A 19,373-nucleotide genomic window follows, 5' to 3' on the forward strand; every position below is an offset into this window, starting at 1 on the left:
GGCACCATGGCTTAGTTGGCTAAAGCATCTGTTTCGTAAACAGGAGATCTTGGGTTCAACTCCCAGTGGTGCCTTGTTGACTGGTTCTTGGGGCACTGTTTTTGGCTACTGTCAGAAGACAGGATTCAGCGATAGATGGGCCTTTGGTCTAGCCCAGTGTGGTTTTTCTTATGGTTTAAATAACACTCACAGGCAATGATAATAGAGTTACTGAAAGTTTGGGAATTAGGAGCGGGTAGGTCAGTGGTCCAGTCCCCACACAGATGACACTCTCCCTCTGGGACAGGGGCAGGTCTGAGCTCTCACCCAAATGCTCATTGTGGCTGCCAGAATCTGTGAGCAGCTTGTTTAGTTTACGCCAAAGGTTGAGTCCTGCTTTGTGCATCGTGTGTGAGAATGAAGATCCTAAACTGCCTTTTGAAATAACGAATGCAGCAGGACGTGTTATTGTCCCTGCCCCAAAGCAGACAGACCAATGGAGAAATGCCATTGAGTCCAAGGTGATACTCCACTGCCATTTTACCTTTTTTGCTTGTTAAACTCCTTCAATCTGCCCGGCCCAGGCTGTCCTCTGCCTCAGCTGCTGCTCCCAGCCTGCGTTAGAGTCAAACATGCAGAGGCCCCAGGGGAACAGGCTGGGACAGGGCAGCAGCCTGGGTTGGGCTGGGAAGATGCTGGGAGTTCTGGTTCCCTGAGAACTGGCCCGGCTCCCTTCTCAACAGCAAACAAATCAATTCCACTGCCCCTCCCCAGAAATATCAGTCTGGAGCCAAGGGCAGCAGGGGTCGATTCCCTCTTGTTCCCACCGAGGCAGGAGAGAACCCAGGGTGTTTCTAGCAGAGCTTATGGAACTAATGTGGGGAAACCAGCCTTTAATAACAGGCAGTTCCAGTTTAAGCTTAGTGTTTTTAACAATTTCTACAACATTAAAAAACCCTTCAATCGTAGTGTCACCATCCACAAATTGCTTCAGCCTTATAGGTTTCTAAGTGCACAACAAAATATCTCTTCAAATCCAAGGGAGTGGAGATCAGTCAATGTTCAGAGTCGTCCCATATAAAAGAACCATGTTGTCATACACACTGGCCGCATCATGTGGCCATCGCCTTTCCCTCCTCTCTGTTAAAAGTTTCAATATTTTGCACAGAAACTTTCTTCCCTCAGGAGACACCTGGGAACCAGAGCTGCCAACCAAACACCTTTAAGATGTGAAAGTAGAATGAATTATATTGTAAGAATAGAAAGGATTAAAGAAATGTTGTCTGTACCTTTAAGCAAAATTGTTGGAATGTTGCAATCCAGGTGTCAGGAATACAGACATTAACATAGAACAATTGCACTGTTTAAGGGCAATTGGTGAAGTATTAGCCTTAGATCGATAAGAGTTAGTAAGGAAGTAGGATATGCATGCTGTGCCCCAGGTGAATTTTACTGTTTTGCTTTCTTTGTCCCTTTGTCCAATTCCCACTGTTTTATCTGTATAAATAAGACTGTTTGGGTCTTGCACGGCCACTCACATATTCTGAATGTTAATGGTGGAGCGCTGCACTAATAAACAGAGTGGTCTGACAAATTGTGAGTCCTGATTCTAACTTGACAATTTGGAGGTTCCACCGAGATGGCAACCGTCTTCACTGGGGCTGTGTGATTCCTGACCATTTTTGTAGGATGACCGTGGCAGCCAGCACCTGGGCATTTGGCCTGAGTGGTCCTCCACTAGAGCGGAAAGGCGCACAACCACAGTGAGGTCTACGCCATCGAACCTGTTGGTTCCCACTCTGTTCTGGTAGGGATCCCGGGATCTGACATCAGGAATCTGGTCAGGTAATTATTTCTGTGTTTTGTCCGGACTGAGGACTGTCCTGTCTCTGTGTCTATCCGTCCTCCCTGTGGAGTGTTTGAGTCTGGGTGCCGTCTCTGTCTGGGGATTGGCCGACCAAGGGGTTGCTGACCCCGCAGTCTGAGTGAGTGAAATCTGCACAATTGCAGCTGCACCGCACCTTGGGTAAAACCCTTAGTGTGAAAGCAAGGGCGATTGAGGCAGTAGCCTGCGGGCTCCTTTTGTGTCTTGCACTGGGCATCGCTCTGACAAACCCTAATTTCCTTCTTGTGTGATTGGTGTCTGAAGTCCTCCTGTATGGGTAACCAGACATCTAAGCCGGGGCAGTTCCCTAAAGGAACTCTAGCTCATTTTATGTATTTTAGGAAGGGTCTGGACTCCTGTAAGTTTCTGGAAAAATGGTCTAGGCTAACTCAGGGAGATCCCAAAACTCAGTGGCCACTGTTAGGATCTTGGGACAAGGGTCGAGTAGATGTCTTAAAAGACAAACTCGGCCAATCTAAAACTAAATTGGCAAAAGGAGAGGTCAACTCTTTCATGCAGTGGTGGGAAGAGGCAAATCGTAGATGGACAGAATCAAAACTCGCCTCTCTCAAAGATTCAAATGATAAGTTAAAATCTTTATTGGAAACCTCCTCTCCCACCACTAGACCAAGCGCTCCCCTTTACCCTGTACTCCAAGCAGACCCCGCTTCATACTCCTGTCTCGAGGTGGGGAAAGACGAAGAAAACCCCTTGCTAGATTCCTGGGACGAGGATGAAGAAGACGCATTAATTGGCCTGGCAGCCTTGCGTCGAATCAATAGACGGCCACCCATGCCCCCAGCTCAGGAACAACAGTCACCAGATTTCCCATCTCAGGAACAATTCCCAGAAATCTCCAGTTCAGACCCATCCGGATCATCCGGTACTGCCGAGGCCCATTCCTCTGGATTCACTCTGCCTCGTAAAAGCTCATGCTTGGGCCTTAAAAATATTCAGGCTCCCCTCCGAATCCTGCATACTGGGGGCCAGGATGGGAGTCCCACTTGGAGCTATAAACCCTGGACTCGCACTGAGCTCCTTTCAATTGTAAAAGGCTTTCCAAAGCCCCGAGAAGATCCTACTAAATTTGCAGAGGAATTTTTGTTAGTGTGTGATACCTATGAACCCTCTGAGGCAGACCTCCTGCAGCTGTGCAAGCTACTTGTAACAGCCCCGAGTGAGCATGAAAAATGGCTCACAGCAGCAGATTGGCTCGCTGCTGACCGCCACTCTACTTTGCCAGACACTGGTCCTACTGCTGAATACCGAAAAAAGTGTAAGGAACGAGCTAAAAATCTATTTGAAGCCATCCCTCGGGTATGGACTCCTAAAACCAACTGAATGGCCATAAATGGCTGTAAGCAACGACAGGGAGAAAACCTGGGCGACTATCGCACCCGGCTAACTGACATTTTTCTGCAACATTCTGGTATATAGCAACCAGATATAAATGGACAGGGCGCCCTGCCTAGTGCATTTGTTAATGGCCTCCTGCCTGCTATTGGCAATCTGCTAAAACGAGTGTGTTGGATGGGAGACCGAAACCATGGACAAATTGAAGAAAAAATAGGTGCTCAGCACTCACTGGCAGCCAGCTCCCCCAACTACAGGCCTTGCGACAAGCTCCTCCTCTTCCCCTTCAGTGCCTCTCACTTGCAAGTGATCAGCTGTTCAGTGGGGTGCAGGAGGCACTGGGCGGGGATGGGGAGGAGCAAGGATGGGAAGAGGTGGGGGAGGGAGAGGAATGGGGCAGGAAGGTGCAGGATGGAAAGAAATGGGACAGCGGTGGGGGTTTGGGAGAAGTGGTGGATTGGGGGCAGGGCCTGGGGAGGAAAGGGGGGATTTATCCCAGACCCCTCGAGGGCCGGTCCTGAAGGGAAGCACTAACTTATCACAGTAACAATAAAACTGACCAGCATTGCGGGGGAGACAGAGGGAGATCCGCATTCATCAGGTCTCTTCTCTCCCCCAAGGTGAGCCAGACACTGCTCTCTCCTGGCTCTCACTCTAGCAGCTGGACAACAAGGAGCCATTTCCCCACAGGAAGTGCATTGAGTGCCCCTGTGGTCCTGGGGGTGCTGGCGCTGCTGCTGCCTGTGGGGCTGGCAGGGGGGTTGATGTCTGCACAGACTCTCAGCTGCCAGGCTGGAGCAGGCACTTTGGACCTTACCAGACTGGCTCAATGAAGATGGGGGGTTGACAGAGCAACACAGACACTCTCCAGAGCACAGAGCAGCATCCGCCCATGCAGCCAGGCAATGAGCATTTCCCACAGCCTGGAGCCGAGGGGGAGGCGGCAGCTGCTGATCCAGCTCCTCAGGGACAGGCCCTGTCAGCCAACAGCCACTCACCACAGCTAATGGCATCGGGTTCCTCCGGTGGGGGTGTGGAGCAGCCGTTTGTTTTCCTGTCTTTTGTCTGCAACTGCTGACAAAAACATCCCAGACAGAGAAGCAACAGGCCAAAATGCTATCATGCAGCTGCCAAAATAGCTCCGTGGGGAGAGTGTTAGACTGAAGCTCTAAAGGTCCCTAGTTCAATCCAAGGCTTTGGCAGGCCCTGTCATCCCTCTCTGTGCAGGGGTGGCTTGTTTTCTGGGAGCACAGCAGTGCCTGCACCCAAGGGGAGTTCCTGAGCTTGGGCTCTGCAGTAGGAAAACACAGAACAGGCTTCTGCCCCTAGCTGCCCCAGAATATTATTAACCTTTAATAATGAGAACTGTCTTTCCCAACATGGTAGGAAGAAAGTGAGGCAGGGTAGCCCTCAGGAATGGTGCCAGAGGGCTGCTAGGCAGGGGATTGGGGATGGAAGCTCCTCTGTGCAGCTGAGCAAGGGGAGCACCAGGGAAGGGGCATCTGTAAAAGGGACCCAGCACACCTCTCCTCCTCTGGGCACCTAGAGCAGAGGCAGCTGGTGCTGACGGCTCCAAGGGAAGGCTTAAAAGCCACAGAGCAACTGAGGTCAGGGCTAGAGGAGGGCAGGACCATGCCTATGTGTGGCCTTCAGACAGGCACAAAAACACCCAGCCAGCCTGCTCCCTGCCAGGCCAAACACCCACTGAAGATCACCAGCATGCAGGGCAGCTGCTGATGCTCTGTGGCCAACATTACAAGATGGTAGGAAAGCAGGGACAGCCCTCATGGTGGGGCCTCTGACTAGTCCCACTCAAGGTGCTCACTTTTGCAGTGGGGTAGGAGATTTTACCCCAAGAGGCTTTTCCTGAGCTGGTGAGAAGCAGAGAAACACCCAGGCTCCAAAGACACTATGTAGCAAGTACCCCACAGCATAGGGACAGGGGTACACGCTAGCCCGGGTAGCTGCCCACTTTCTTTGGCAAGTCAGGAAGGGCAAAAGCTAGACTGGAAGCACCTGGGGCTCATGTCCAGCCTTTGTGACGCTCACCCCCCAACTCCTTCCTGGGGCTCTAGCTGAAGCCAGAGCATTGGCCTGAGCGGCCAAGAAGAGGTTCCAGCCCTGAAAGGAGCAGGATGTTCAGCACAACAGTAAAACTGCATAAACACAATCACCAAAGGACTTATCCCCTCAATCTTCTGATCCACACTCAGATGCCTTATCCATTAGGCCACATGATAACACAAGAAAAACAACTTCAAGCACTTCTTTGGAAAAGGCAGACGTGTTTCTCTGGTCATCTAGTGAGGAAGGCCAAGACTCTCTGGGCACAAGAAGTAGAGTTCCCAGTGACATGTGAGACTTAATTCTATGGAGCCAGGTGGGGGGCTTTGGCAGGGAGGCTCAGGCCTGGGGGATTGGGGTGCAGTGGACAGACTGACTGTCTAGGTGTGGAGATTTAGTCATACTGAGGCACAGGAGGAATCCTGCTGAAAGGCAGTGGATGTGCAGAAAAAGAGGAGTGGTTCAGGGGACTTTTTTTGCCTCTTTTTTGCCTACCTGTTCACTCTTGTAGTGAACGGTAAAGATGGTCTCAACAGGCCCAGGTAGCTCAGTTGGTAGAGCGTCAGGCATTTAATCTGAGGGCCCACAGTTCAAGACTGTGTCTAAGCATCCAGCTTTTAAGTGGCCTTGTGTGCCAGGAGCCAAATGATTCCTGGTGCTGTCCACCAGCCACATGGAGATTCCCAGAATTCATGGCCATTTCCTGGAAAGGTTCCTTTCCTTAGGAATCAGGAGAGAGGCCACATCCACAGAAGCAGGCCTAGAACAAGCAGTCTGTGGCTGGCAGGAAGTGCTGTGGGGCCAGGTGCTGAGAAAGCTCAGAGGGGGAGCAGCAGAGATAAGGGGAAGAGGGACAGAGTACAAAAGTACAGGTAGTTCAGATCTGGCTATTGTGGGGAACTTCCCTCATTTATACATGACTCTGGTGCAATTGGCCAGAGAAAGGACCTGAGTCCCCACCCCTTTACCCAGAGGCCTGCCTGACCCCCAGGAGGCTCTTTCTACTCTCATGCGTGGCAGAGTCCTCACAACCCCAACAAGGCTGGGCCCAGGATTCCTGGGGGGTTTGAGCCCAGTGGTGAGCTGGAGTCGGTTCGCACCAGTTCCCAAGAACTGCTTGCTAAAATTAGACCTCTGTGGAGAACTGGTTGTTAAAGGACCAGGGGATGGGCAAAGAACTCCAGTGTGCAGGCTGGACCATCCTGTTATTCTCAGGATTCCCAGCTGGGGAGGCTGAGGTTCCCCTGTTTCCCACCAGCTGCAGTGTGACCAGTCACCAGCACCAGCTGGGCAGCTCAGCTGAGCTTCTGAGTCGTTCTGCTGCTTTGAGCTGCAGGTAAGGTAAGCGGGCGGGGGTGTGTGTTGGTGGGCTGCAAGCTCCAGGGCTGTTGGGGGGAGGCAATTTTCCCCAGCCCCTGTAGGGGCCCCTTGCCCCACAAGTATGTCTCCCCCCGCCCCAGTCCCTCCCCCGCTCCCCCTCCTTAAATTAGAAATATTTATAGAGAGCCGGTTGTTAAGATTTTGGCAGCTCATCACTGTTTGACCCCCAATATTGTCATGATCACTTGACCAGGACTGCACTGTCTCCACTCTGGGCACTTCCCTGACGCACTCCTCACTGCATGTGCTTCAAGCAAACACCATTTATTACCCAGCAATCAATGTAAAACATAAGGAAAGATTAAAGGAAAACATGTTACCCTGTTCTGTGGTGCAGGGAGATCACAACCAGCGTCTCTGGAGGGTCAGGGCAGGTCACAGTCTCTCCCTCACATGTCCCAGGCCTCCTTCCCAGGCCCTGGCTGTGCTGCAGGGACACCATGGGCTGGACACTTGCTCTGGCAGTGGCCACATGCTCTAGGTGACAGGACCCTTGCTCCCAGTGTCAGCCCCCATGTAGGGGATCTCTTGATGGGTGGCATCTCCTTGCACTGGGCCTTCTGCCCAGGGTCCCCCTCGCTCTCCCACACTGCTCACTGCACCCACCTCCAGCCCCAGTGCTGCTGCGGCTCTGCCTCCAGCTCCCTGGGCTGCTCCTCTGGCTCTGCTTGCTGCAGCTCTTCTCCTAGCACAGATCTGCTCCCTGGGCAGCTTCTATGGCTCGTGCTGCTGCGGCTCGGCTCCCAGCACAGATCTGCTCTGGTTCTCCCTGGCTGGTGCAGCTCTGCTCCCTGGCTCTTCTCGGGCTCCTGCTCTCTCCTTAGCTCCACCCCGCTCTGGCCCAGGCAGTTCCAGCTCACACAGAGGATGGGACCCCCTGGCCTGGTGACTCCCTCATTACACTGTCTGGCCTGTCAGTCCGGCTAACTTGGAGCTTTGGCCTCTCCCCATTACCCCTGGGGACTGTCAGTCTCTGGGTCCTTGTTTCCCATTGGCCCTTCCCCCATCAGTTGGGACTGGGAACTAGCCAACCAAAACCCCACTAAGTTTTAGTAAGGGGCCAACAGTCCCTTACATGAGCCAGCCCCGTGAGGGTCACCACTGTGCAGAGAAAGCAGCTCAAGCTGGTCCCATGGTGTAATGGGCAACGTTCAGGACTCTGAGTCATTCATTTTGAGTTCAAATCTTAGTGGGACCTTGTGTTTTCTTGTGGTAAAGCCCTGGACTCACAGTGCTCAACTTCCTTGTTTCCAGCTGTACAAGAGCAGATCTTTCCCCTCCTGCTGGGTGACTTGCCCACTAGGGCTGGGTTTTGGGTTGTGATGGCCAAAATTGGTTGGGACTCTAGAACTTGCTACCCTGGTTGCTGATGCCTGCAGTCCTTTGGTTTGATCTGGTGATTGGGATTCTTGCTGCTTCACATGGGGCCCAAAAGTTTGGCCCTTGTGCTTCCTGCCACACTTTTCCTCTTGCCTACATGGTGCTTGAATAAAGGAGGGCCAGGGCCAGGGCCAGGGCCAGGCTTGATAGTCAGGGCTAGGCAGGAGGGAGGAAGAGCCCCAGGCTGGAGCCCAGCACACCTCTCCTCCTCTGGGCACCTAGAGCAGAGGTGGCTGGTGCTGACAGCTCCAAGGAAAGGCTTCAAATCTACAGAGCAACTGAGGTCACGGCCAGAGAAGGGGAGGATCATGCCTATGCGTAGCCAGCAGACAGCCACAAAGACACCCGGCCAGCCTGCTCCCTTCCATGCCAAACCCCCCTGAAGATGTGCTTAATCCACTTGCTGATCAGGAGGAAAAGCTCTCAAAAACTGTGCACGAGGAGAACCTCTTTTTTCCCCTCTACCTTTCATCTGTGAAAACAGCTGTGTGAAAGGTGGAAGGGATTTGGGGGCCCAGGAGGAGGCGCTTGATGTTCAGTGCCTTAGAGAAGCTGGACTTGGACATGGTGGGTGTTGGGAAAATGCACATTCATGAGTTTAGGGTAGATTGATAGGCAGAGGGTGATTGCAAGAAGGGCCAATCTCTCTGGTCCTCCAGGCCAGGGAAGAATGATGGGGTTGGAGTCTTGCTCTTCACATTTGCGGTGTGAGTACAGAAGGGGCTGGAGCTCCGACCAGGGAGGGCATTACTGGTGGACTTTGTGCTCTGCAGCACTGGTTGCAGCTATATTAGTGTGTATGGTCCCCAGTTAAGACATGAATGGAAAGATCAGTGGAAGGAACTGGCTCCTTTCCTCTGGACTGTTTGGTGTTGGGGGATTTGAATTGTGTCAGCCGGCCTGAGGACCGCTGGTCCTGTTTTCCTGACTGTCAGAGGAAACATTTTTACACTGAGCACTACCTGGCACAGGTCTGTAGTGAGGTCGGAGGAGCTCACACCAGCCCCAGAGGGGTTCACCTTTCTGCGGGGATGGGCCAGGAGTCGCACTGACCGGATTTACGTGAAGGAGAGCACGTCGACAGCCTAGTGCAGGGTGGTGCCTATGCACTGTTCGGATCACGCCACTTTCACCATGTGCTCAGTGTGGACAATTCCCTGACCAGGGGCTGCTCTGTGTATTTTGCCGCTCCAAGCACGGCATTCAGGCAGCCTTCGGTGGCATGCCTGCGGGAGGTCCTCTGGTAACGCGGATTCGGTGGCATGCCTACAGGAGGTCTGCTGGTCCCGCTCCTTCAGTGTAACTGCTGCCGAATTGCCACTGAAACCGCGGGACTGGCAGAGCTCCCGCAGGCATGCCACCTAATCCGCTTTACCAGAGGACCTCCTGCAGGCATGTCACCTAATCCACATTACCAGAGGATCTCCTGCAGGCATGCCACCTAATCCGCATTACCAGAGGACGTCCTGCAGGCATGTCACCTAATCCACATTACCAGAGGACCTCCTGCAGGCATGCTGCCGAAGGCAGCCTGACTGCCACCCTCACAGTGACCGGTAGGCCGTTCCCCGCAGCTTGCCGTCCCAGGCACAAGCTTGCTGCGCTGGTGCCTGGAGCTGTCCCTGTCCCTGACCCAGGGCAGAGGATATTGGAAGCTGAACATCCAGAGCTTGCAAGATAAAGGAGCAGGGGGGTGAGGCCTGGTGTTGTTGGCAGAACGGGAAAGCATCAGAGGGTTCTATGGCAACCAGAGGGATTGACGGGAGTCGGTGAGGGAGGAGTTGGCGGCTTTGTTCCAGCGGTCAGGCAAACACCGCAATATCAAAGAGACTAATGGTGCCAAGTCCTGCAGTGTCACCTGTGGGATTTCCACAAGAGCATCCAGGCTGGGGAGCCAGTCATCCTGTGACCGTACAACTGGATCAAGTGACAGCTGCCCGAGTTCCAGGAGATGAGGCTGCAGCTGGCCAATATGAGGGAGAGCTCCGAGTGAAGGGAGCAGCAGCCTCCCCTGACATTTTTGCAGCCTGCAGGGAATGGAGACCAAGAAGGGGGATGTGGGGACTCAGGGCAGGACCCACGGATCCCATAGTGCAGGACAACAGTCGCTGGAGGAGGAGAGAGTGTCCTGTGAGAGGAAGCCGTTGGTGGGAAGCAATAAGTGCAGAGTGCAAACCAGTCAGCCGAGAGACACAGGGGTCTAGAAGCAGGCTCTAGCAGCAGGTTCCATGGTGTAAGAGGCAGCACTCAGGACTTTGAATCCTGGAGTTTGAGTTCAAATCTCAGTAGGGCCTCCTAGAGATATTGTGGTTTGCTGCAAAGCCTTGGAGCTCAATGTGTATGGTTAACCTCTACCTGGGTGAACTTCAGTGAAGTTTTTTTTCTCCTCCTCCTGGATCACTGATGCCCACTGGAGATAGGTCTTTGGTCCAGCTGGCCGCTATAGGGTGGGGTCCTCGAACTTAACAGTCTGGCTAGAGATTCCTGCGGGTTGACCTGATGGTTGGGTTTCTTGCTGCTTCACCTGATGTCCACAACTTTGGTCCCTGTAGCTTCAACTCTTCCTCTTGCCGACATGGCATTTCAAGGAAGGAGTGCCAGGGCCAGGCTTCCCAGGCTGGAGCCCAGCACACCTCTCCTCCTCTGGGCATCTAGAGCAGAGGCGGCTGGTGCTGATGGCTCCAAGGGAAGGCTTAAAAGCCACACAACAACCAAGGTCAGAGCAGGAAGAGAGCAGGACCATGCCTCTGTGTGGCCTTCAGACAGGCACCAAAACACTCAGCCAGCCTGCTCCCTGCCATGCCAAACATCCCTGAAGGCCACCTGCAGACCAGCATGCGGGGCAACTGCTGATGCTCTGTGGCCATTATCGAAGATGGTAGGAAAGCAGGGCCAGCCCCCCCAGTGGGGCCTCTTACTGTTTCCACTCAAGGTGCTCACTTTTGCCGTGGGGCAGGAGATTTTACACCAAGAGGCTTTTCCCCAGCTGGTTAGAAGCAGAGAAACACCCAGGCTCCCAAGGTGCTATTCACCAAGCCCCCTCAAGCACAGGGACAGGTGAACATTTGGAAGAGGGAAACTGCTCCACATGCTAGCCCGGGCAGCCGCCTATTTTCTTTGGCAAGTCAGGAAGGTCAAAGGCTAGACTGGAAGCAACAGGGGCTCCTGCCCCAGCCTTTGTGACACCCATCCCCCAACTCCTTCCTAGGGCTCTAGCTGAAGGCAGAGCATTGGCCTGAGCAGCCAAGAAGAGGTTCCAGCCCTGAAGGGAGCAGGACTTTCAGCACGAAAGTAAAAGTGCACCAGCCCAACTATAAAGGGACTTGAACCTGCAATCGCTTGATCTGAAGTAAGAAGCCTTATCCATTAGGCCACATAAGAAAAGGCCCTCCAGATACTTCTTTGGAAAAGACAGACACTGATGCATCCGACACAGTGGGCATTCACCCACGAAAGCTCATGCTCCAGTACGTCTGTTAGTCTATAAGGTGCCACACGACTCTTTGCTGCTTATGCAGAAACCGTGTTTCTCAGGTCAGTTACTGAGGGGGGCCGAGACTCTCTGGGCACAAGAAGTGGAGTTCCCAGTGAGATGTGAGACTTAATTATCTGGAGCCAAGTGCAGGGCTTTGGCAGGGAGTCTCAGGCATGAGGGATTGTGGTGCAGCAGATGGACCGGCTGTCTAGGTGCAGAGATTTAGTCTCACTGAGGAGGAGGAGAAATCCTGCTGACAGGCAGTGTCTAGGGCCGGTGCAACCGCTAGGTGAACTAGTCGGCCGCCTATGGTGCTAAGTGGTTGGGGGCACCAAAAAGCGCACTCAGGGGAGGCTGTGGAGTGGAGGTGAGCTGGGGCAGGGGGCTAGAGGGAGGGCTGCCTGCAGCAAGTAATGGGGGCAGGGGCGTGCAGGGGAACCGCTCTCTGTCCCAGCTCACCTCTGCTCCGTCTTCTCCCCTGAGCACGCAGCCCCCGCTCTAATTCTCCTCCCATCCTAGGCTTGCTGCACTAAACTGCTGATTGGCATCGCAAGCCTGGGAGGCGAGAGAAGTGGAGCAGCGCTGGCGTGCTCAGGGGAGAAGGCAGATTGGAGGTGAGCTGGGGTTGGGAGCTGCTGCAGGAGGGGCTGAATGGCTCTTCCCCATGGCTCCCGTCCCTGCTCCGCCCCAGACCCATCCCCCCGCCCTGCACTCACTGCATGGTAAGTGAAGTGACCCAGCCCCAGCCTGGTCCACTCCCCTGATTCCCAGCCACGCCACTGGCGAGTGCTGTGGGGCAGTTCCCCCCTCCCCCCAAAGCTTGGGAGCCAGGGGAGGTCTATGGCTCTGGGTCTCTCATCCCTCCATCCCCTCCCCTGCCCGCAATATCCTCTTGGGCTCTGTGGGGCTGGTTCTCTCTCCCTGCCCCTGTGCTCCCCCCTGCACAGCATGTCCTGGGAGTGACTCAGTTTCACTGGACCAACATTTCACCACTCCACACATGTCTCTTCTGTCCCCCAGCTCCCTCCACTCCACGCCATTTTCCCTGCACCCTAGGCTGGGTCTCTGCCAACCCCCTCTCCTCTCCTCCTGACCCCAATATCCCCTGCCCCTACGGGTCTTCCTCCCCCATTCTCCCCCATCCCCTCCCCCAATATCTCCCTGCCCCAGGCTGTGACATGCCATGACGTGTGTTGGGGCTGTGACGTGTGCTGGGATCAGCGCTGGCTAACGGGTTTTTACCGCCCCAGGTGGCAGGGAAAAAAAAAGAACCCACGATCGCAATCGGCGGCAGCTCCACTGCGCTGCCTTTTTCTTCAGTGGCAACTAGGTGGCAGGTCCTTCCCTCCGAGAGGGACCGAGGGACCCGCCTCTGAATTGCTGCCGAAGAGCCCGATGTGCCGCCCCTTCCTCTTGGCCGCCCCAAGCACCTGCTTGCTGAGCTGGTGCCTGGAGCCGGCCCTGGCTGGGGCTGTGACGTGCGCTGGGGCTGTGACGTGCTGTGACCTGCTCACTCCCCAAGGGCAACTCACTCCCTTGAAACCAGCAGGACAGAAGGTGTCACGTGTCCATGGGCGGGGTTATGCAGATTAGCAGTGACTGGAGGCAGTACGAGGAGCAGCGAGAGGAACCGAAGGAGCCGGGCAGAGAGAATTCTCTGTGTGTGGACAGAATCTGGTGTGGGGAGTTCGTGTGGGGAGTGCCTGCACCGGAGTCACTTCGGGGCAGTGATTGCCACTGAGCTACGTACTGACAAAAGGTGTGTGAATGGGGTGTGGTGCTTGGCTGGGAGCAGCTTGTGGTGATAAGAAAAGGGGTGGGAGCAAGAGGTCCTGTCCTAGCAGGAGGCGTATACCCTGAGAGGGTGTTTTGTGGGTGCAAGTAGGTTTGGGGGCTTCTTGCAATGACAAGGGGTGTCTGCAGCTAGAACCCTCCTAACCCCACTAGTTTTCTCTGTGTTGCGGGGGGCAGATTCTGTGATGTCACAGTCCCTAGGGGAAGGGTATGAATCATAACTCCAAAATGGGAGAACAACTCCCCCCACTCCTGCTCAATCTGCACTAGGGGGCTGGGCTGGGCTCTTTAGGGAGGGAAGCACAGGGAAAAACAGTCTCCTCTATGGAACCCAGGAGTCCTGGATCCCAGTCCCCCTGCTCTAGACCCTTTCCACTTCCAGAGCCAAGGATAGAACCCAGGGGTCCTGGTGCCCAGCCCCCTCCCTGCTCTGACCACTAAACCCCACTGCCCTCCCAGGGTGGTACAGGGGTCATTGGGTCCGTGTCCCCACTCTGCTAAGAGCCTTGACTGATTTTCCCAAAGTGCTTCCTTCTGAATCTAGCCGATGAAGTGGGGATTCACCCACAAAAGCTCATGCTCCAATACGTCTGTTGGTCTATAAGGTGCCACAGGACTCTTTGCTGCTTTTACAGATACAGCACATCTGCCCCCCCTGCCCGGTCACTGCCCACCCCCGTGTGGGGGCACCAGCACTGCCGAGTCATGATGGGAAATTGTCCAAGCTGGGCCAGGGGAGACGTATGTGTCCCTGCTGCTCTCTGCTGGAGGGGCTGAGCCCTGCTCTGTGTGTGTTTGTGAGTCTGTGACACTGTTTGTATCAGTGTGTTCCTGGGCTAACCAGTAAGAAATGGCTTTGCAGGATTTTGTACTTTGCAGCAGGTGACACACACACACACACAAAGGGACTCACACAATCGCAAGAACATTCACACATAACACACTCAGAGGGACATGCTAGCCCAACCCCCAAAGAGAGAAACAATCACACTACCAGCCTCACTCACAATCACCCCCCCACACACACCATAATATTCACAATTGTGCTCAGAGACACAACTGCACACAGTTCATTCCCACTGCTCCAAATAGAAGGTCCTCCTGCCCCACACAGCTGGACAGCTACGAATGAGAATGATCCCCTCATGCTGGATCATCTGCTTGGCCCCCCACTCCCTCTCGGGGCACGCTGTGTGGCGTGGCTGGGGATTGTTCAATGGCCCAGCACCAGGCAACACAGAGCGGACACTACACACCCTGCCCCGCCTCACCTGAGCTGCTCTCCAGGTGCATTGGAGCCCAGCACCCCATACCTTGGCACTCCTGCCCCACAGGGGGTGAGCTGCAGCCCCTGCCACACTCTGCAGAGGGGAGAAGGGTCAGGCCAACCAGCTGTTGTAAGATGGGGAAATCACCATCAGGGTCGACAGTATGGGGGCTGTAACATACGGACGAACAGTTGTCGCACCGGCAGAGGGCAGCAGAGTATGCACATACACACAATTGCAAACAAACACATGCATGAATCCAGCCACACACACACAATTGCTAATATACACAATCACCCGCACAAATCCAGCCAACACCAACACAAGCCTGGGAGCCAGGGGAGCAGAGCAGCCTGGGGCTGGGTCACTCCACTTCCCACAAGAAGTAGCCAGCCCCCCTGGTCCCACGGTGGCCTGAGGCCAGCCCCCTTCTGCTTCCCCCCATGGAGGCCTGGGGCCCCAGCCTGCTCTGCTTTCCTGGCTCCTAAGCTTGAGGGGAGGGAGGAAACCACCCCACAGCACTCGCCGGCAGTGTGGCTGGGAGCCAGAGGAGTGGACCAGGCTGGGGCTGGGTCACTCCACTTACCATACACTGAGTGCAGGCGGGGGGAGGCTGGGGTGGAGCAGGGGCCGGGGCCATGGGGAAAAGCTGGGCAGCCCCCGCTGCAGCAGCTCCCCACCCCAGCTCACCTCCACTCCACCTTCTGCCCTGAGCATGCTGGTGCTGCTCCACTTCTCCCGACTCCCAGGCTTGCTGTGCCAATCAGCTGTTTAGTGCGGCAAGCCTGGGAGGGGAGGAGAATTAGAGTGGGGGCGGCGTGCTCAGGGTAGAAGACGGAGCAGAGGTGAGCTGGGCAGGGAGTGGTTCCCCTGCACACACACCCCTCCGTTACTTGCTGCAGGCAGCCCTCTCCCTGCACGCCCCCCAGTCCCCTGCCCGAGCTCACCTCCACTCCACTGCCTCCCCTGAGTGCACTTTTTGGTTCCCCCAACCACTTGGCACCATAGGCGTCCGACTAGTTCGCCTAGTGGTTGCACCGGCCCTGGCCACTGCCTATCAGCAGGATTCCTCCTCCTCCTCTTCCGTGAGATTAAATCTCCGCACCTAGACAGCTGGTCCGTCCGCTGCACCACAATCCCGCATGCCTGAGCATCCCTGCCAAAGCCCTGCACCCGGCTCCAGAGAATTAAGTCTCACATCTCACTGGGAACTCCACTTCTTGTGCCCAGAGAGTCTCGGCCCACCTCAGTAGCTGACCTGAGAAACACAGTGTCTGCAAAATCAGCAAAGAATCGTGTGGCACCTTTTAGACTGACAGACGTACTGCAGCATGAGCTTTCGTGGGTGAATCCCCACTTTGTCGGGTGCATCAGTGTCTGTCTTTTCCAAAGAAATGCCTGGAGAGCCTTTTCTCATGTGACCACATGGCCTAATGGATAAGGCATCTGACTTCAGATCAGGCGATTGAGGGGTCAAGTCCCTTTGTAGTTGTGCTTGTGCACTTTTACCATTGTGCTGAAAGTCCTGCTCCCTTCAGGGCTGGAACCTCTTCTTGGCTGCTCTGGCTTCAGCTAGAGCCCCAGGAAGGAGTTGGGGGTTGGGCGTCACAAAGGCTGGGGCAGGAGCCCCAGGTGCTTCCAGTCTAGCCTTTGCCCTTCCTGACTTGCCAAAGAAAATGGGCGGCTGCCCGGGCTAGTGTGTAGAGCAGTTTCCCTCTTCCAAATGTGCGCCTGTCCCTGTGCTTGAGGGGGTTTGTTAAATAGCACCTTTGGATCCTGGGTGTTTCTCTGCTTCTCGCCAGCTGGGGAAAAGCCTCTTGGGGTAAAATCTCCTGCCCCACTGCAAAAGTGAGCACCTTGAGTGGGAACAGACAGAGGCCACACCAGGGGGCTGGCCCTGCCTTCCTACCATCTCCTGATGTTGGCCACAGAGCATCAGCAGCCGCCCCGCATGCTGGTCTGAGGGTGGCCTGCAGTGGGTGTTTGGCATGGCAGGGAGCAGGCTGGCCGGGGGTCTTTGTCGCTGTCTGCTGGCCACACATAGGCATGGTCCTCCCCTCTCATGAACAGCCAGAGTTAGTCTGTGTTTGAAAGCAGAGACACAGGAGACTCAAGACAAGAGGGTGAGAAAGACTGAGAAAGGACCTATGAAGACAGCACATACTACAGGGACACTGCCCGGTTAAGGGATGTGGAGGCACCAAATTGCCCCATTTTTCCTGGTGCCCTACGCAGCTCCGTACTGCTCCAGCAGCCAGCCCGATCCCCCGGCTGTCTGAGCCAGCCAGGAAAGCTGCCCCTGCTCCACCTCTTCCACAAAGCCCCCACCCCTGCTCTGCCCCATGCCACCTCTTCCCACCCCTGCTCCACTCCATTCCCCCCCCCACTCCACCCCTTCCCCTGAGCTACATCCCAGTGGACTGCAGGAGGGATCAGGTGCACCCTGCACTCACTGGGCGGAGGGAAGTGGAACGACCTGGCCCCAGCCTGCTCTGCTCCACCAGCTCCCAGCCATGCCACTGGTGAGTGCTGGGGGGCATTTCCACCCACCCCCCCAAGTTCCAAGGCTGATGGCAGAGTGCAGCAGTCTGGGGCGGGATCACGCCACTTCCCGCTGCCCCGTGAGTGTGGGGTCGGGCCTGCCCTGCAATTACCGGGCGGCAGGAAGTGGAGTGACCTGGCCCCAGCCTGCTTCGCTCTGCCAGCTCGGGCTGGGGGACGGGGGTGCTGTGTAGGGAACCAAAATGTCTAGGAACAACCCTGAATAGATCATTTTTCCACAGGGACCGATGGCTGTTAGAATAGAGATATTCAGGCTGCCTATACAGGCCTAGACTTTAAGAACTTAGGTGTATTTTTATCACTTAGCCAGTGACAGGGGTATAAAGCAAAGAACCAAAATCCCAGTCTGCCTGTGTCTGGGCCTTCTCTCCCTAGGAGAGTCTGAGCCCTTGTTCGTAGGCTAAGGCCTTTGGCTAAGCAGCAGGGGCAGCCATATGCTGGGAAGCGAACGGTCACATCCTCACCTCCCAAACCTGTCACACTGAACTAAGGTGGGGTTGGGCTGTTAGGATGACGCTCCTGTCCCGATAGTGCCCATCACCACCAGATAAAGAAACAGATCTTAAGGAGCAAAGAGTCCTGTGGCACCTTATAGACTAACAGACATATTGGAGCATGAGCTTTCGTGGGTGAATACCCACTTCGTCGGATGCATGATCTTAAGGGAGCATCTGATCTGGCAAGAAATCCCTTCTCCACGGTTGTGGTTGTGAAACCGTCATTTCTGTAGTGTTTATCTTTATGGCCCCTGCTTTTCTATTGTCAGTCTGTCTGGTTCTCTAATTGTTTCTGTCTGCTGCAGAATTAATTTTGCTGGGTGTAAGTTAATTAGGGGAGTGGGATGTAATTGGTTAGAGAATTCTGTTACAATAGGTTAGAATTGGTTAATTACATTTCAGTAAAATGATTGGTTAAGGTCTAGCTGAGAATATTACTGTATAAACTGGGGTCAAACAGGCAGTGGGCGTTGCTAACGGGAGGATGGGAATAGGGAACGGGGAACAGGGACACAGGCAAGGCTCTGCGGTGTTGGAGCTGGGAAGGGGGACATGGGGTAAACACTCTGCAGTGTCAGAGCTCATAGACTCAGAAGGGACCATTATGATCATCTAGTCCTACCTCCTGCACAACGCAGGCCACAGACTCTCACCCACCCACTCCTGTAACAAACCCCTGACCTATGTCTGAGCTATTGAAGTCCTCAACTCGTTGTTTAAAGACTTCAAGGTGCAGAGAATCCTCCAGCAAGTGACCCATGCCCTACGCTGCAGAGAAAGGTGAAAACCCCCCAGGGTCTCTGCCAATCTGCCCTGGAGGAAAATTCCTTCCTGACCCCAAATATGGTGATCAGCTAAACCCTGAGCATGTGGGCAAGACTCACCAGCCAGCACCCAGGAAAGAATTGTCTGTAGGGATGTGGGGTAAACACACTGTGGTGTCAGAGCTGGGAAGGGAACACAGGGGAACAGACTCTGTCCCTGTATAGACATCAGCCTGACTGGTGTGAAGGGCTTTGGAATCTGCTTGCTTGGAAACTAACCCCAGTAAACATCCCTTTGTCTGTGCTTCCGACTTCTGGTCTTTTGCTGCTTGCTGTCTGTGTGACAAGAGCCAGGGAAGTGGGCAGGGAAAGCCAAAGCCCTCTAACAATGGCTCCTTGCTCCTCTCTCTCCAGGCTCAGGGGTCAAGGATGGGCAGGACTCCAGGCTCTGCTTGAGGGATCCTGGCACAGGGGCTGGTGGGGGAGAAAGGATTGTAGATTCTGACCTGCACTCTGGAGAGGAGGTAATAAGTGAAGGGGCATTTTTGATTCCTACGCTGCTTCAACCTCCCCAGGGCTAGAATTCTACATTCCATAGGGCCAAACAAGGGGGTAAAGCCATTTGGCTAATGAAAACCAGTGCTCCAGGTGAGGTTTGAACTCACAACCTCAGCATAGCTCCTCTCAGCACTGTCCTATAAGTACGGTGCACTAACCAATTGTGCCACTGGAGCACCTGTTAAATGCAACTCTCTCAGTCCCCTAGGTTGATAAAGGCAAGGAGTGACCCCAAAACATTCTCAGTGGGATTAGGAGCTGGTATCAACAAGCATTGTACTTGGTGGGGTCGATTCTTCTTAAGGCTTCCAGGCACCATTTGACCCTTTTGTTCTTCCCTGTGTAATAACAGAGCTGACTGAGACTCACTGTAGAGTCTTGCTGCAGACCAACAGATCTGAAATCACTGATCAC

The 19,373-nt window shown here is 54.6% G+C and overlaps 2 non-coding genes across 2 annotated transcripts; one reads left to right on the forward strand and one right to left on the reverse strand.

Annotated features, from left to right (window-relative positions):
• Window positions 1-74, forward strand: TRNAT-CGU (transfer RNA threonine (anticodon CGU)). Its single transcript has one exon. It is a non-coding gene; the product is annotated as a tRNA-Thr (tRNA).
• An 18,967-nt stretch (window positions 75-19,041) lies between these two features.
• Window positions 19,042-19,135, reverse strand: TRNAI-UAU (transfer RNA isoleucine (anticodon UAU)). Its single transcript has 2 exons — window positions 19,098-19,135; window positions 19,042-19,077 (listed from the first exon to the last, which is right to left on the reverse strand). It is a non-coding gene; the product is annotated as a tRNA-Ile (tRNA).
• Window positions 19,136-19,373: the final 238 nt, after the last annotated feature.

Source organism: Gopherus flavomarginatus (assembly GCF_025201925.1).
Source record: "Gopherus flavomarginatus isolate rGopFla2 chromosome 13 unlocalized genomic scaffold, rGopFla2.mat.asm SUPER_13_unloc_2, whole genome shotgun sequence".
In the NCBI taxonomy this organism is placed as follows: Eukaryota; Metazoa; Chordata; order Testudines; family Testudinidae; genus Gopherus; species Gopherus flavomarginatus.